We start from the raw sequence: 14,559 nt of genomic DNA, 5'->3' as shown, positions 1-14,559 counted from the left end.
TAGTCAGAGATATTAAGGGGGAAGCTATGAGCTAGACTCATTTAAAAGAAAAATGTCCGCTTTCGTTTTGCCTGTCACCTCATGAGCTGTGTTGTTGAACCTTCTTGGGAATGAAGAAAAGTCAAGTCTTTGAAATGGCTGGTTCTGATCAAACACTTCATGCCGATAACAAAGAAAAGGATGAATAGTGTCTGCTCCATTTGGAAAATGGTTCCAATGGAAAGTTTGGCATCAGATTTCACCCAAGTTCCTGTTATGGTTACTCACCATATTGACCAACTTCCTGTTGTGGACACAAAACACGAACAATTCAAGCCATGGCAAGAGCTCTAATGTATTACTATAGCACAAATTGTAGTTGGCCTTAAGCCATCGGGAAGGAGGAAGAATCCAACTCCAGTTTCCCTCATTATGATCACTCTGGAATCCAGGATGAGGATGGTGTGCAGCATTGTTGCTCCAAAGTAGCAATTTTGAGGTTGCTCTGGTTGCCCTTGTTCTGTTTGTTTTTTCTTCTTAATGTATATTTTTTCATAGAAAATGGGTATTCATTCAGCCGATTGCAGGTTTACTCCAACTCAGAACCTAATGACGTGTTGAAATATGATTGAACTCAAAGAGAAAATCCCTTCGAGTCCAAATGTACTGGATCCGGAGTGGAAAGGGGTTTTGTAGACTGATCTAGTAGAAAAATCTTTGTATTTTTTGATACTTGGTAGAGATGAAATGCAAAGTGTTCATCTGGTTTGAGTTCAATGACAATGAGAGGATGGGAAATGCTCAGAGTAATCAAACGAATTTGGTTTTCTATAAAAAAAAGCCCTATTCTCTCTCGCGTCCTCATGTTCTCGTTGTTGGAGAATACATCCCATAAGACAAATCAAAGACCATTGAGATTGTTAAATCTTAGTTCAACACTTGTCTATATAAAGAGGACGACTATGGGGCCTTTCGTGATAAGGAAGATGGAGAAGCTTCCCCTGGTGCTCTTCTTTGCTAGCTTCTTGCGTTTTCTCGTCTTCAACGTAATGGAATTGAATCGCCCCAATTCACAATTGTTTGTTCTGAATCCAATTTTTAGACCATATTGTACAGGGAGTCTTTGTGGATTTCAGCTCCCATTTGAAGAATTTCTATCGAGAACATGACCAAAGAAGGCTTTCACATGTTATTTTGAATGCTAATTGAGTAATTTCGCTATTTTGTTTAGATAAAAATTTAATTGTTGTTTTCTCAAAGTAGGAAATGACGGGAGTCCTATTGGCTTATTATTCCGTGATAATCCGTAGTTGTGTCTATTTTTAAATATATTGTTTTGTTGGAAAATTCATGGTTAGATTGCTTAATTTTAAGTTATTATGTCATGGACACTTAATTCAGGTTAAAATTGACTATTATTACTGGATTGAGTAGGTTATGTGGGGACTCAATTACTAATTTTATACAATTTTCTTTATAGAGATAGTGTGGGATCATTTCCACGTTCTTGAGGTGCTCACTTTAAAATTTTTCTCTTTTCTTTTTATTCAGTTTTGCATGATTACTTTTTATTGGTGGAATGATTTGATGGGATTCTTTTGGTTTTATTTTGGGGTCTTAAAACCTACAAATATGAAGTTTGGTTGGCTTAGAAGAATTTATTGACCCTTTAGTGGTGTTTGAAAATATTTCCTTGGGACCAAAAGAAATGGCAATGGTTACTTTAAATTTTTTTTGTCATTTTTGTTTTCTTTTATTATTTTAATTTATTGTTAGTTGTTTTCTCTTTATTTTATCTGATAGTGAAAATATAATGCAAATTGTTTTAAGTGGAACACACCAAAACAATCAAAACTTGTTCCATACAACTATAGTCTTTTCTATTTAGAGATGAGTTAAAGTGTTCAACCTCTTGTGCTACCAAATTTAATTGTTTTACTTCCTATTGTGTTGGGATAAAGGGAAAAAAGAATATGTTTTGCAGGTATAATTATAAGATTATTTTCAAACTTACTCTTTCACTTATTAGATTCTTGTATGCTTGATATATAATTGTATGCCTATTTTGTTATAATATTTCATTACAGAAATTTTCTCTTCTTGTAGTAAATAGAATTTCTGGCTGGTTAATTAATTATTTTTTAAGAGGTTTCCATGAGAATACTTTTTTCTTGGATCTTATTAGGGAAATTGCCACTCACTAACTCACGACAAAGATATTGCATGTTGCTACTTCAAGGTCAATTATTTGCCATTGCCTCATTATATGTATATTTTTCTTTCCTAATGAAAATAATATATGCTCAAGGTCCTTGAAGACCTTTTCTAACAATGTAACCAGTGAAAGGTCTCCATATATTGCTTTTGTACCTTATGATGATGAGAAACACAATTGTAATTCATTTTAAAGGTTTTGAACTCGAGCTTTATTATGTGTAGTGCAAAAATTGGTAATGGATGATTAACATGCTTGATGAAATTTAGGTAAAATATATCTATGTAGTCTATGGTGTCTAAGGAGTTGTTTGATAACAGTTGAAGTTGTTGATCTCCTGAAAATCTTATTCACTAAAAGGCATAGCTATAAGTTTTTCAGTTTAACCACTTCAACTGTTGTTGAATGGCCCCTAAGCGGGGGAATGAAATCTCTTATTTGAAAATTGGTGGATAGGCTTTCTGGATCAATTTGTAATCCAATATAGGTGTCTTTCTGATCCACCATCCCAAGACCTTAGATAAATGGAACCAACATTTGGTAAGCTATTGGATGGAATTTTTGTCTTTAAAAACCAATTTAACAAGCATGAGAATGTTGTTTGAGTATTAGAGTGGCCACTTTTTTGGGGAAAAATTGCCAAATGTTAGTTCCATATCCAATCCACCCTTCCAAGACCTCAGATAAATGGGATCAACATTAAGTAATGGCCCTTTTTTATGCTTTGTGTTTTAGGACTGATGCACTGAAATTATGTAGTCTTTTTGCAATGCATGTGGATGATTGAATTCTATCACTTGTCAAATGTTGAAAAAAATGGATTATCCAATGTTCTGGAGATGAACCTCTGCCCTCATTTTAAACAAGTGGTGGTTCCTTTTGAATATGCCCTGTCAGCCCCTTGCTAGAAATCCCTTGAATGATAGCCTATCCATTTATCTATCTATGGTTCAAATATCCCATGCATCGCATGGGCAATTCTACTAGTATTATGAAAGAATGATGTAGTAAGGGTATCATAGTTGAAGGATTTTGATCAAGCATAACCTAATCCCATGAAATTTGATGAATACTAGATGATTGGTTACCATTTTTATGATATCCGTTGGTTTTGATAATCAATTTTTGTAGATATCATGCTTTTGTGGTATCATACTCATATTAGTAGGTACACAATGTGTTTTTTTGGTAAGGCTACGTTTGGTAGCAATGCTAACGCAAATATGTACACTGCTTGTTTATCCTTTTTTCAGTTCATGAATGCAAACATGGTTCACATTTTAAACTGTTTTTGCACTCATTTTGTTTTTTTGAAATTGGTGCAAAATGTGGGCCCATTAGTAAATGCTCCAACTATCTTATGCTCAAATGCCTTAACTTTGGTAAAAAAGTTAATTATCAAAAGAATAAAAAATTATATCCAAAAAATAGGTATAATAATGCTCTCTTTTAGAGTACAGAAGTGTCAGAAAATATATTTTTGATATGGTAATCATTACTTTTCTACATATCAAGCAAATGCTCGCAAACATGAACCGGGGTACATAAGTACCCCAGTTTGGCATTTGTATCACAAACAAACAGAGCCTAAAGAAACAAACTTCATAAACAAAGAAAAAGCAAACAATTACAAAGCAGCCCTTGAAGGCAACACATCTTGGGCGGCCAGGTCCTAAATCCAAATCAGGCAATTGTTCAAAAAAAAAAAAAACTGACTCAAACAACCATTTTTTTTTGCTAACTCATGAGCTAGAGAATTACTAGATCAATTCACACTAACAAAAGACACATCAAAGACCTTAACAGAAGCTAAAATATCCTTGCACAAAAGACAACATCTCTGGCCACATCACTTTCATTTTGGACATGGCCCTGACTAAGTTTGTGCATTCACTTTCGATAATTTCTTTTTGATTATGAAGCTAATGCAACACCTCCAACTTTTTTTAACTACGACCGCTTCAGCCTGAATTGGAGATGAGACAAGGATTTTCCAAATTTCACCGCTATTATCTTCCCAGAATGATCTCTAATCACCACTCCATAACCTGCCAGGCCTTGATTTAAAAAAACTCCAATATGTGTTCACTTTAAGCACACAAATCTTTGGGGGAGACAAATAAAAACTTTGAGACTTCTTCAATCAATTGTTTGGGAAGAAAGTTGGCTCTTCTGCCTCACTATCCTGCAAGCCACATCAACAAATCTACAAGGATTAGGAGGTTCTTATTAAAAATGAAACCATTATATTTCTACAAGGATTAGGAGGATCTTATTAAAAATGAAACCATTATATTTCTATTTCTTCAAATTTGCCAAACATTAAGTAGAAAGACAGAATCAGAATTTCGATCTTCCTATCCCCCCATTTGTTACACTCATCAACCTAGTAAAGAAACCAAGATTTGAAGTCTCTGAAAAAAGCTGAAAGATGAACAATTTAAACTTAGCGGACTTGCAAGCCATGTGGCCTTCACATGGTAACATAGGAAGAAGAGAGCATGGATGGTTGATTCTGAATCAACCTGACATATTGGACATACTCCATAATCTGTTACTTTCCTTTTTAATAAATTTTATTTGATTGCTAATGCTTCCCAACAACACTTCTAATGAGGGCGAGTTTGGTCCTCCAGTCACATCGTGACACATGGCATCTTGGAACAGATGGATGACACATGGACACCACCTAAGTGATGATTTGGAGTCCTAGATCGTAGTTTGTCTTGGCTTCGTCCTAGCAACTTTGACCACAACTTAGGTCGGTTAGGAGCACCTCATCTAGGGTCGACCTGTAGCACCTCGTCACTGGCTGATGTGACCTTGACGCGAGGAGTGACCTCACTCGAGGGCTTGCCGACTTGACTGAGGTCCAAGAGGCGACCTATGAGTTGTGCTTGCCGATAAATTCGATATGCATATCCCGGCACTCCCAAGTTTCTCGGAAGTTGGCCCACATACTAAGTGTTCCGGAGGATGGTCAATGTGCATGGCGGTTACCTCCGGGGATCTCGGACTAGTTAGGTGACCTCCCGAAAATCTCGGATGCAGTGCGTGAATCCCACGCCAAGCAAAGCCTATATAAAGGCACCAACCCAAATGACACGGGGAGGTACGCATAATATCATATGCACACTAGCACTCTAGCTCATTTTCACCTCGCAATCGACTACAAGAATACTAACTTAAGCATCGGAGTGACCTCGCCAGGTTAGCCACCCCGGGTTCTCTGAGCTCACTGTTTTGCAGGACAACTAGCTCGTCACACAGCGAAGCTCCAGGTCATCTTGCAGAAGGGAGCATCCAATTCGTGCACCATCAATTGGCGGGAATACGCTACAAAAAGCTAAGTTCCCACCTTCTAGAAAGCAAAGTCCTCATTTTCCAAAAAGTTAAGATCTCACCTTTTAAAAATTTAAGTTCTTTCTCTAATTTCCATTTTTTATGAAGTTAAAGGCATTTTTAAGCAGTACCAACATCATGAACCAATAATCAATTACTGGGGGGCAAGGGCATCCGTGGTGAACCTTGAGAACTCCCTATTACAATCAGTAGCAACCATGCCGGACTCAACACTCCCAGTATCTTAGGTAAACACATCGCTATGGCATGTGAACGCCCCTCTCCCTGCGGTAGAGACATTAGCGGTTCCCATCGAGATTGAAGCGTGGCAGTTCTATGAGATGAAGCATGAATTTCCAAATCTGAGCATGGGAGAAGCCTGATGTAAACGACAACATAACAACCTCGACAACCAACAGTCTAGCAACAAGCACCTCGGAGTGAGGCTGCCCCCACAGGTCGAGACCTCCATGGTTCCCGCAGGTTTGACAACCAATAGACTGTAAAGAACCCCCACTGACCTCAACTCATTCTATGTTTATACTCAACAACAGTCAGCCCGGATGAAGCCTCACCAGCTTAGTTTCACGAGGTCGCTTCTATAGGTCAAGCCCTTCGTAGCTCCTATGGTAGTCGGCGGCAAGCGGACTGCATGGATGCCCTTGCAGGTCAAGTCCTCCAAGGCTCTCACACGAGCTGGTGACCTAGAGTCAATAGTGCTGCCCCCGCAGGTTGAGCTCCTAGTGGCCTCTTGTAGGAATGGATGACCGGTGTCACAACGAGGCTGATGTAGTGCAACCGTGGCCCTGAACTGTTAACTCACATCGACAACAACATTATGTATCAGCAGCCCTCGCAGGGGGGGGGGGCAGAACACGTATACAACAGTTTCACAAGCACTTGCCCAGAAAGATATTCCCATGGGATGACGTAGAAGCAGCCATTTGAGAAGTTACTACAGAATGAACACTCGCTTAGGCAGAAAGGTTAGGCCGCACATTGGTGAACTACAAGTCGCTCCCAGAGCCTAAGGGCTAAGGTGTCGAGCTGATAAAAGACATCGGCACCACATGAGACCCAGTTGCCTCTTCGGCATGGGCAAGATCAAGGATAAAGAGAGTGGACTGCAAGTCGCTCCCAAAGCCTAAGGGCTAAAGTGCCGAGCTTATAAAAGACCTCGGCACCACATGAGACCTAGTCGCCTATTTGGCATGGACAAGATCAAGGATAAGGAGAGTGGACCATAAGTTGCTCCCAGAGCCTAAGGGCTAAGGTTCCGAGTTGATAAAAGACATCGACACCACATAAGACCCAGTCGCCTCTTTTGCATGGGCGAAATAAAAAGCAGTTCGCATTAAGCACGAGAAAGAGAACAAAGGAAATACTAGTTCACTCTCAGCACCATGACGGATGCAAACTGGGCTGATCTCTTCACTTCGGTTTCAGGCTCCGCGTTGAACTCATTGGCTACTCTTTTGAGAACCAGTTCAAGTGACACTGTGTCGAAGTCTACCTAGGTGGAATGACCTAATAAAGCAGTCACGCGGTTAGAACCCCTTCTTGAGAATGACATGAGGAGATCCACTCTTGAGGTAATAGGTCGGATTGCAGAACCCCTTAATGGTCGCATCCCTAATAAGGTAGATGTCCTCAGGGTACCTACTTCACCTCTCCTCGAGCGGATGAGTCTGCTCTTGTGTCCCGAAAATCAAGACGGCGAGGTCTTGCGTAAGGCCGCAAACACTTGAACTCTTTCGACCCGAGAAGCAAATTGGACTGACACTTAAGACTACGACCTCATTAAATAGTCATTTCGGGCCAGAAGGAACGATCTACTCCCTTCACCGAGCTACCCTCAGCTTGGGAGTGGGGAAAATTGATGAAGGCGGATTTGGCCCTCCAATCACATCGTGACACATGGCATCTTGGAACTATGACACATGGACACCACCTAAGCGATGATTTGGAGTCCTAGATCGCAGTTTGTCTTGGCTCTGACCTAGCAACTTCAACCACAACTTAGGTCAGCTAGAAGCACCTCATTTAGGGCTGACTTGTAGCACATCGTCACTGGCCGATGTGACTTTAACTCGTGGAGCGACCTCCCTTGAGGGCTTGTCAACCTAACTGAGGTCCAGGAGGTGATGACAAATTCGGTATGCATATCCCGACACTCCCAAGTTTCTCAAAAGTTGGCCCATATACTGAGTGTTCCAGAGGATGGTCAACATGCATTGCGGTTACCTCTGGGGATCTTAGACCGGTTAGGCGACTTTCCGAAAATCTTGGATGCGATGCGTGAATCCCACACCAAACAAAGCTTATATAAAGGCACCAACCCAAATGACACGGGGAGGTACGCATAATATCATCTGCACACTAGCAATCTAGCTCATTTTTAACTTGTAATATACCACAAGAATACTAATTTAAGTATCGAAACGACCTCGCCAATTTAGCCACCCTGGGTTCTTTGAGTTCACTGTTTTGCAAGACAACCAACTCATCACACAACGAAGCTCCAGGTCATCCTCCAGAAGGGAGCATCCAGTTCATGCTCCATCAACTTCCATACGAAATATTTTATTATGGGATCTACCTTTAGACTCCATAAAAGGCTTCAGTGTTTTTTCTCCAATGACCTTGATTTCCTATATACCCTTCCACTTTCTTCTCGTTAGGTACATAATGCGTTCAGATCTTAATCAAGTTGGTTTATGGTAGCCCATCCCCTTAATACCTCCCAAGTGCATTTGATTTGATCATGGTTTTTAAAACTGATTAGGTGATCGAATTGGTCAGGGGTCCGATTATCGGGTCAAATGGGTTGATTTGGCTCGTTTTAATAAAAAATTAAAAAATTAAAAAATTAAAAAACAGTCAAAACCGTTTGAACAGTTTGAATGATTAATCGGTCAATTCAGCGATTTATTGACCAAAATCAACAGTTTTGAGGAAAAAAGCGATTTAGGAGAAAAATGGAACCGATCAAATGACCGGTTCCTGTTTTTTCCAGTCCAATCATTGAATCCGATAAATTGGCTAAGAGTTTTGAGGGTATTTTGCAGGTAAGGTTCACGGATCTCTGGCTCGTGCTGGTAAAGTGAGAGGCCAAACGCCCAAGGTGGCAAAGCAAGACAAGAAGAAAAAGCCCAGAGGCAGGTCTTACAAGCGCATGCAGTACAACCGGCGATTCGTCACCGCCGGTAAGTTCTCCCCTTTTCCCTCCCCCGCCTCATGATCGATTAGACTTTTTTCGTTAGATATATAGCGCACGTATGGAACAATTTGCAATTAGTAGATGTTCCGTGATTTATGTCACTAGTTCTTCGATACTGGTTCACTCTAACGTATACAGCTAATTTCCTCAAAGCGATTATCTTTAGTTGAGAGGATGCTGTGCTAGCACGCTAGCATTCATATGTGCCTTCCTGTTAGTTTATTTTGTTAATACATCATTACATTGGTATAATCTTTCCCAGTGGACAAGGTAGACACTTGATGCACATGCTATTAGAAAAAATCAGTAATGTACTTCATCAGAATTGTATCTTAATTCAAGAGGCATGAACGGTTGACAGTTCTAGAAGTAATTTGTTAAGGAACGCAGGCAGAGACCTACCCCATCTGGGAATTCAATGCATTTATTTTTGGAATTTGGGATTAAAGTGATAATTCTATCTCGAAGGTCTGAATCCATGCTTGTTTTTCTTGTTTGCAGTTGTCGGTTTTGGAAAGAAGAGGGGACCAAACTCATCAGAGAAGTAAACTTGAAGCGTGGGAAGTTTGTTAGGAGTAGGATGATTGTTCTAGTTGTGATTTTTTCAGCCGTTTCATTTTGTTTTTGGATACTGGAAGCCACTGTGTTATGTAGGATCTTCTTAGATTTATGCTTACTGTGTTATGTAGGGTTTTTTTTTGAGAAGTTGTCTATGTTTAACCTCTTGCTATAAGTGAAATTTTCAACTTGAAACTCATCTTATGAGCATTACGATACAGGTTCAGTTCAATTCAATGGCATTTCAGAACATGAGTGAAGTTTATAATTCCTATCTTGGGCTTCTTGTATTGGGCTAGTGTTCTAGTGCCTTGCTGGTAAGGCATGGCATTGTTCCATTGTATCAGCCACAGTTTTATACTTTTCAGACTCAATCTAATATCCTGGGCATCTGGAAGCCAAGGGCTGTTGGTCTGGTTTGATGCATTGCAGGGACACTTTTCTAGTATTGGTGATCATCTCTCTTCACAGAAAGCAGATAATTTTGCATTTTGGTTTCTGTTTAGATGAAGCAGAGCTGGAGAAGGCTTTCAAAAATTTCCTTTTATCTTTCTTTACTCAGCAGCCCAGCTTCCTACCACAGTTGACATTGGATTGTTTTTATTAAGGGTTAAATACTTTACCCTGGGGTTTTAACTTTTAACTAATTGAACCCGTAATGTTTGAAAGATGACTTAAGGACCCCAAGTCTTAAAATAGGAACTATCAAGGAAGGATTGAGATGTCTATTGATAAGGTCTAGAGTTGGTTGTAGCGGAGACTTGGAATTCAATCCGTCCTCCACAATGTGTGGTTTGGGGGGTTGGCTACCCCCTCACCCCCGGTGTATCGTCCCAGGAAGAACTAGCTGCCGGAGAGAGAGGAATGATTTTTTTATTAAATGCGTTTGAATGCCCATGGCTTGGGTTTGAGTTGAAGATAAAGGAGTGTTAAATGTTCATGCTTTTGAATGCTGCCTAGAGCAAAAGGAACAACCATGATTACGCACAGCATGAGCATCTGTTTTGCTGTATACCAAGCGAGTTGAATCAGATTAGTAAATAACCCCATATGGCATTCATCTGAAAAAACCAAACATTGATCAAAACATCAACCCATGGTCACCTCTGATGTGGTAGCATTAGCTAACCCTGGAAAAACAGGGAGGAAACTCCCCTTTTTATGTTGCCTTGAATCCCAAATATGATATTATAAGTAGAGCTATTACCAGGAGGACAAAAAGACGTCCAACCAGTCTAACTCATGGAGGCATCACAACATTCTCCTTATAGATAGAGACAATTACCAGAAGTGAGGGAGGGAATTATGACAGGTTAGGTTTGATGCTTTGATAGAGGGTTCAAATATTCAAAATGTCAAAAACCCCACTATATATACATTTTAAAATGTCAACCCCCCACTATATACACAGCCCATGAATTTGCATCAATTCTGAGCTGGCACTTACCCCAACTACTTTGGGCCTAAAAATTCTGACCCTGGGTGAACCATTATTCTCCCTAGTTCAAATAGGGCTGTAGCCAATGACATTCTCAATCAAACTTGTGAGTACGGCCATTGGGAAAAGCAGCCTTGCATTGGGAATATCTCTCCATGAAAAAACATACAAGTGCAGAGATATTAAGAATGGTGTAGGCACGGTCTTGTGTGCATTGAATCCGATCTCAGCTATAGGGGTCAATGGTGCCCTTGAGACACCCAACACAAGGGATTCGGGTTTGATGATGACAAACTGAAACGACTCTACATTTGCTGCAATGTTAGCCAAAAACAGGGAGCGGTGATGAGAAGGTGGAACCGAGACCATGAAAGGTGAAATGGAAGAAGGGAAAGGAGGGAGGAGAATAAAAGTTTGTGGAGAGAGAAGACGAAGAAGAAGAAGAAGAAGAACTAGAACTAAACAACTTGGAATTGGAATGGTGTCAACGGACGGTGGTGGTGTTTAATTGCTGCCCTCGATGCAATTGATCCTATGATCCTATCTCATCTTTGAAAATCTTTAAACAAAATGCAAATAATAAAATGTTATTTGTTAACACTTAATGGTCTTCAGAAATGTTATTAGGTTTTACCCTATATCAAATAGTTTTTTTAGTATTATAACAAAACTATGACCAAGACAACTGGACTACAGAGAAAACAGAAGCAAAAACACTAACCAGACACAGTGGAACAACAATATCAAATAGGTTTTTCCATATGAAAAAAAAATTATGTTCTTATTATTCATTGCTGGAGAATAAACGAATGTTGGTGATAATAGAGAAGAATTTTGGTGGTTGATGATGGTGAAGAAGATATTGAGGGCAAGGTTGGAGATCGACTTCAGTGCTCACAAGATTGTGCTCACACTGTTTGAGTGTTTGCACAGCCTTTGCATTGAGAATACTTTCGTACTTATATACTTTTTTTTTTCATGGGGAGATATTTCCAATGCAAGGCTGTAAAAAGTTGTGAGCACGGTCTTGTGAGCACTGAAGTTGATTTTGTGAAGTTGGGTTTTCAAAATATTATAATAGTTACATGTGAAGGGAATGCAATGAAAAATTAGTGGATGGGAGGTATTTATTCTATTGTGAGAGAACTTGAGGTACTAAAATTCATTTTTCATACATTATGGATGTTGATGAAGATCAAAATTGACCACAAGGACAATGATGGAAAGTTGTTGGACTAGGGTGTCACCTGGTCTCGGAGTGTCACCTCGGCTCAACACCTTGACCATTAAGAGAGGCCTGCAACCATAAGAGATGTCAGAGGCCCCGATGATCCCAGAGGTGCGAACTCCAACGGTTAAGTCAATAATGCCAAGGGAAAATAAGGTGAGCTGGAGAGCTTAGTGAAATGAGGTGAGATCTTGTGAGGAGAGCTAGTGAGCTTGTAAGGAGAGCTGAAGAGCTCATATGGATGAGTTGGAGAGCTCGTAGGTGGAGTTGGTGAACTCCATGTGATGAGCTAGCTGGAGAGCTTAGTGAAATGATGTGAGATCTTGTGAGGAGAGCTAGTGAGCTTGTAAGGAGAGCTGAAGAGCTCATATGGATGAGTTGGAGAGCTCGTAGGGGGAGTTGGTGAACTCCATGTGATGAGCTGAAAATCTCGTATGGATGAGATAGAGAGCTCCATGTGCCAAGGTGTTCAATGGGTCTTGTTCATAATAGCGTACTACCATGTTCAATTTTGTCCAAATGAATGGGGTACTCACCTATTTATAGGAGAGGGCTTCATCCAAGAATTGACATGTCTCTCATACGTGGTTGGAGCTCAATCCACTTGTCGCGCCTTCAGTTGACACATTGTGTGCGTGTAGTAGGCAGTGGGTTTGCATGAAGTGTGCTGGCATTGATGTTCTGATCAATTCAGCCACGTGTTGCTTATGCATGTTATGGGTTAGTGTCAGATCAATTCGTTAGGATCAGATCATCTTGTAGCTCGTCAGGACCAGGTCAGCTCGTATCTCATCAGGACTAGGTCATCTCGTCAATTGACAACTTTGGCCCCACCATGTTGCCACTTGGTGCTTTCTAACTGGTGGTCAGTTTTGGCCATATCAAATACAATTAATCAACTTCAGAACCCAACTAAGTATCTAGCCCTTGTATTAATGGTTAAGTTGGTCAATGTCTAAGATAGTATTTGGCATCATGGTGTTTATTTGCATTTGAGCCATATTAAAAAGTAGCCATGTTGGAGTTGATTGGAGGAGTTTTATATTTCAGTCCAGTTTTGTAGCCATTTAGATGAAACATAAATCATAATTGAAAATTGATGTAAAACTCCTCGCAGGTTTAGTTTTACATTGATAATAAGGAGATTTATCTTTCATAAAAACGATGTAAATCTTTACATTGATAATCGCCACATTTTTTAAACCAATGAGTGGAGAGCTCCATGGTGTAGAACTCCTTTGTTCAATATTTACACCATAGTCAAACGCAGCCTTATGCTGAAATGCCGACATAACAACCATTTTAAAAATTAGTTAGCCGTGTATGCTTGCATGTTATATAGGGGTGCAAATGGATTGGATCATGATCCGATCTTATCCTATTTGGTCGAATTCAGATCACCCCTATCTAATCTGAGAAGATCCGATCTGATATATATTATATATTTATAAATATAAATATATAATATATATATGTTATTTATTTATAAATATATTTTTATAAATTTGTTATATTATTTATTTATTTTTATAAAAACATGTATATATATGATGAAAATAATTAAAAAATACTTGTATTTTTTGTTTTTACTTTATTTAAATTAGTATATTTTATTTTTCTTTTAATAATTTATTAATTTTTAAAGAAAATAAGTCGAATCAAATCAGATACGAAAATCTGACTTACTGATAGGATTCGAATTCAATTTGAGTCCTATTAGATTCGATTGGATTTTCGGATCGAATCGGATCCAACATGAACAATGTCAGATTGGATCCAATTCGATCTATTGCATCCCTAATGACAAAAACCATGTAAGATGTTGGCATGAATGAAATTCAGTAACTTAAACAAAATCCAAATCCACAATAAGCCTAGTTAATCAAGGTCACCCCATGTTTTGAGACCATTCACAACCATGAAAAGAACAACCCAAGTTTTAAGTCATTCTATTTTCCCTCAACTTTATGATTCTCTCTTAGGCCATGTTTGGGAGTGCTTAAAAATAAGTGCTTATTTGGGTAGGGATCACACCATTAAGCACTTATTGGTGTTTGGGAAATAAGTGCTTATTTTAAACATAAGAGCTTATTTTTAAGCCCAAATTTCTAGCTTTTTTATCAAGTTATCATACAATAAGCACTTATTCAAAATTTTACTCCCAAAATGATCCATGATAAATTTATAGAATACCAATTATATCCTTTTATGAAAACAAATTTACAAAGGCACTTTTATAAAAGTAATTTTATGAAAAGTACTTTTACGAAAGTATTTTTACATGAAAGTAGTTTTATATAAGTACTTTTATAAAAACACTTTTATGTTTATAAAAACACTTTTATGAAACACTTCTATCAAAGTATTTAACTGCTTATTGAAGAAAAAGACCACCAAACGTCCAAGATGAAAAAATTGCTTATTTTTTAAAATAAGCATTTGAAAAAGCTGAATGCCAAATACAAATAAGTGCTTATTTGGATAAACACTTACTTTTAACATAAAACACTCCCAAACATGGGCTTAGTTTCTATGGTTCTATATATCAAACCAATTTTGGTTAGACAGCCAAAATTTCC

General features: G+C 38.8%; 1 pseudogene across 1 annotated transcript; it reads left to right on the top strand.

The window, feature by feature from the left end:
* The first annotated feature begins 941 nt into the window (after positions 1–941).
* On the top strand, positions 942–9,513 carry LOC148842430 (small ribosomal subunit protein eS30z/eS30y/eS30x pseudogene; annotated as a pseudogene). The gene is made up of 3 exons (XR_016103277.1): positions 942–1,089; positions 8,593–8,742; positions 9,258–9,513. The product of XR_016103277.1 is annotated as a small ribosomal subunit protein eS30z/eS30y/eS30x pseudogene (transcript).
* The last annotated feature ends 5,046 nt before the right edge of the window (positions 9,514–14,559 follow it).

This window comes from Nelumbo lutea, chromosome 8 (assembly GCF_056320005.1).
Source record: "Nelumbo lutea isolate HS-2025 chromosome 8, American lotus-T2T, whole genome shotgun sequence".
Classification (NCBI taxonomy): domain Eukaryota; kingdom Viridiplantae; phylum Streptophyta; class Magnoliopsida; order Proteales; family Nelumbonaceae; genus Nelumbo; species Nelumbo lutea.
This window is presented reverse-complemented; position numbering and strand designations above follow the sequence as displayed.